The sequence below is a fragment of the Mastomys coucha genome, unplaced genomic scaffold (assembly GCF_008632895.1).
Source record: "Mastomys coucha isolate ucsf_1 unplaced genomic scaffold, UCSF_Mcou_1 pScaffold9, whole genome shotgun sequence".
Classification (NCBI taxonomy): Eukaryota; Metazoa; Chordata; class Mammalia; order Rodentia; family Muridae; genus Mastomys; species Mastomys coucha.
In genome coordinates this window covers 68,390,357-68,394,842 of record NW_022196915.1, presented here as the reverse complement: position 1 = coordinate 68,394,842, position 4,486 = coordinate 68,390,357, and the positions used below count along the sequence as shown (strand labels likewise).

At 37.1% G+C, this 4,486-nt stretch overlaps 1 pseudogene; it reads right to left on the bottom strand.

Moving 5' to 3' along the window:
• Positions 1–549: 549 nt before the first annotated feature.
• Positions 550–1,296, bottom strand: LOC116084647 (annotated as a pseudogene).
• Positions 1,297–4,486: the final 3,190 nt, after the last annotated feature.

Below are 4,486 nucleotides of genomic sequence, written 5' to 3'. Positions count from 1 at the left end.
GCATCATCAGAACAACTAGAGGTTTAATTATGAATTGGCTAGGGCTGTATTCAGAACTGAGAATTTTACTTAGTACTACGACTCTACAACATCCTAGAAAAGCTGTGAATCATGCTTTGCTACTCTTCAAGGGAAACCTCCCCATGGTTCTAGTTCTACATACCAAGTAATTCAGTAATTAGACAAAAGGAAGAACCAAAGCAGACTTGCAGCAACACATACTAGACAGATGGTGTTTTTAAAAAATGACATGATAAATGCAAATCATAAAATCAAATGTACTCATGAAGGTACATCTATTTTACGTTACATAAAAAAAAAAACAACAAAATCAAAACAAAAACAATCCCCACCCTCCAAAAAAAAAAAAAAAAAAAAAAAAAAAAAAAAAAAAAAAAAAAAAAAACAAAAAAAAACAAAAAAAAACAACCCTACAGACTGCAAACTGCATGCTTACCATACCATTTCACCTGGGAAAGTCAATGAGGGGGTTTCTTGCAAATACTCACTGCCATGATAAAAACACTTATGTGCAAACTGCAAGGTCCCTAATAACAGTTAAGAGTTTATATACAGAAAGATGTCACTATCTGATCAAATATGCAAGAGATGGAATTCCCAGAGTTTATAGCAGAGAATAGTAGCCACCGCAGGCTCCTCCTCCAAGGCTCTCTTCCCTGTGTGACAGCTTGACGCCTTTGTTCTGGTTCTCACTTTCCCACCCACAGTTCAGGTGTCTGAATGACCTTTTCAACAAGCTCCTCAAAGGCACCCTGAACACCATCACAGGTTTTTGCACTTGCCTCTATGAACAACATAGAATGCTTGCATGCAAATTTCAAGCCTTCATTTCTATCGACTTCACGGTTTTCCTTATCAATTTTATTTCCAACTAGCATGTTTACTATGTCATTTCTTGTACAGTATGTTTCCAATTCATTTAACCAATTATCCAGCTTAACAAAGGTGTCTCTTCTTGTGACATCATAGACTAATATAACTCCCTGTGCACCTCTATAATAGCTGGGAGTTAATGTTCTGAACCTCTCTTGACCAGCTATATCCCATATTGCAAGTTTAGCCTTATTTCCATCCACTGAAATCGTTTTCACCTTAAAATCAACACCTATTGTTGCTGCAAGTTCTGGATCAAAGGTGTCATCTGTGAACCTCAGGAGCAGGCTGGACTTGCCCACCCCACTCTCGCCGACGATGAGTATCTTCAGAGTGGTCAGCACGTCCTCGTCCATCCTGTGCCCTGTCTACACCGACCCTGCCCCCGTGCCCGTCAGTGCTGCCCTGTGTCTGCAAAGGCGGCCAACGCTTGACTGGAGGTTTATAGGATAAAAAACCTAACATTCAAATGTGAGGCCTTGAGTTTTGATACACACAACCCAACTATCACAAGCTATGGTGCTTATGTATGTTAGCCCAAAATTCCTCTGGTAATTTTGGACAGGGAAGCAAGGGAATCCATGAAAGCAATAGGCTAGATAGTATGGCATACACTGTTGCAAACAAGAACCCTTAACTATAATGAGGTGCAAAAGGGAACTGATGGAAGGGGTTGGACTTCCGAGTGTGCTATGTCATACACACACTTACCTTTAGAAATGAGTACACACAGAAACATATATCATATATATAGTTATATGATGCATGTAGGTTATATACCTGCTTTTATGTAGATCAAATAATGATATTAACTATAATTATATTAACTATACTAACTATATTAATTAATGATTAATTTTGATTTTTAAATCTAAGATAGCTACTTTCATTTATAGAATAAATATAATGCTTTTTTCTACTTTCTTTCAAATACAACATGCCAATATAATTTCCTAGCAGCTATACACAGCCTAAGTGGGTACAGTGTCAGGAGGACACAGGCCAAAAGACTGATAATCCCTTTCCTTCTAACACTCTAACTATGCTGGACACTAGAAGCTGATATATTTTGAAAAAACTAAACACATTCTTGTTTATTTTATGGCTGCATACCACTAGCTTCTTTTCTCTTTAACTCTCTATGCTTTATTAACTGCTATATCTTTAACTCTCTATTACTGTTCTGTGCTTCATTAACCACTGAAAACTTAACTCTTTAGTACTGTTTTATATTACTGTTCTGTGCTAAAAACTTAACTATTACTGTTCTGTGCTTCATTAAGTACTAAAGACTTAACTCTTTCTTAATGCTTTGTGCTAAAACCTTAACTCTTTATTAGTGTTCTGTTCTACATTAAGCACTGAGGAAACTTAACTCTATCTCTCTGATTATTTATTGTACAATTCTCTGATTCTCTGTGCTTGATAAACACTGAAAAACTTAACTGTTTCTTAGTTTATTATTCTCACATTATAATTATCTGTGTTTGATAAGCACTGAAAAACTTAACTCTTAGTTACTTCATAAACTTACTTTGTAATTCTCTGGCAATTAACATATGCTGCCTGTATAGCAATGCAGAATTCAGTAGATTAATTGGTAAGGCTCTTTTTCTATTGCCCTGGAGGATTGTCTTTCACCAGCCAGGTAAGAGAGAGGCTTGGAGCAATTAACTTTTATTGAACTAGAAAAAGACTCAAACCCCCAATCTGAACCTATTTTTCACAAGCAATTTCACACACACACACACACCACTACCACCACCACCACCACCACCACCACCACCACCACCACCACCATCACACATTCATAAACATTACACATACACATTCATACACTCTTGTCAGGTCCAGCTATTTGACACAACTTACATACTTACATACACACACACACACACACACACAGAGAGAGAGAGAGAGAGAGAGAGAGACAGAGACAGAGACAGAGACAGAGACAGAGAGACAGAGACAGAGACAGAGAGGGAGACAGAGAGAGAGCAAGCAAGAAAGAGAGAGACAGAGAGACAGCGAGAACTATACTTACATATGAATATATGTATTTGCTAGATGAAGCAAAAGCCCAAGTGCAGTGCAGCCCCATGGGGGGAGTAACAGGATCAACACTCCAGATCCCCTGGAGCTCCCAGGGGCACTGGACCACCAACCAGAGTACACATGGAGTGTGACCCATGATGCTGGCCACATATGTGGTAGAAAATGGCTTTATTGAACATCAGTGGAAGGAGTGGCCCTTGGGCCTGAGGAGTTTCAATGCCTCAGTGCAAGGGAATGTCAGGGGAGTAACGTGGATGTCGGTGGGTAAGTGGTTTGGTTGAGCACCCTCATAGAGGCATGGGACAGGGGATGGGATGAAGGGTTTCCAGGGGAGACTTGGATAGGGGAAAATAATTGAAATGTAAATATAGAAAATATCCAATTAAAGAAAAAAAGGAAAAATAAAAACCTTAGCAACCACGGGATGTTCAGAGAACACCCATTTTCCCTTCTTTGTGTAAAGGGAAATTAAAATATATATATACATATATATATATATATATATATATATATGTATATATATATACATATATATATATATTTCGGAATTTTTATAGTATCATTATAAGGTATTAAGAAATCAGATATTTGTCTACTTACCATTTCTACAAAAGAGTACTCCTTTATTGATCTACAGAAAATCTGCCTAATATGAGAGCTAATGTCCAAGAATTGTTATTATTAATTTAATAAAAACAAGAAATGCATATCAAATCTAAGATGAAATCTCATAGACCTTGCCTCCATGACCATATCCATAGCAGCCCATACAAAATGGTAGACCATCTCATCTGCTAGGCGTAGCCTCTCCTAGATGGCTTGTCACATTAATTGCCACTTATTTGGATGTGGAAATTTTATTTTATTAGGGATCTGAAAGACAAAGACAAGTCTACAGAGTGCTTTCAATTTAAAGGTTAAAACGCTATTCTTTCTGTTTTGACCATTGTTATTTCTCACTAGCCCAGAAAGTATTAGAGCAAGAAATGACCTTTGCCCTTGTGTGATGACTTTATAATTTATAGATACTAAGGATGTGGCATCACCTACTTCTAATTTCCAGATAATACTCTACATGCTCTTGCTGCTAACATAGATCTGAAATCTGAGTCAATCTACATTAATTTTACACGAATGCTGAACTACATTCTGTCCACCTGAGTTTTCTGATCTCACTTTTTCATGTATTTGTTTCCCTTCATGTCCACTGTAAAATTTTCTTTGGCATTTCTTGATGATGTTTTTAACAAATTGAAGCAAAATTGCAATGTAAATGCCTAATTTAACATTTATAGTAACAACAAACTCAGAGTATCATAATAACAGCTTAAATACTAAATAAAATGACTTGTATAGGTTAACCAAATGATATAAGCAGTTGTGAATTAAATTTTGATGCTTTACCTAGAAACAATGAGTTTAGCATTCTTACAAGAAATGAGTTCTTGTTGCAGTTGCAACTATAGCATTGTTGTCTAGGCCAGCTGGTGTCCTGAGCAGAAGTTGGGCACAAGCTCCACAGCCAGTCCCACAACAC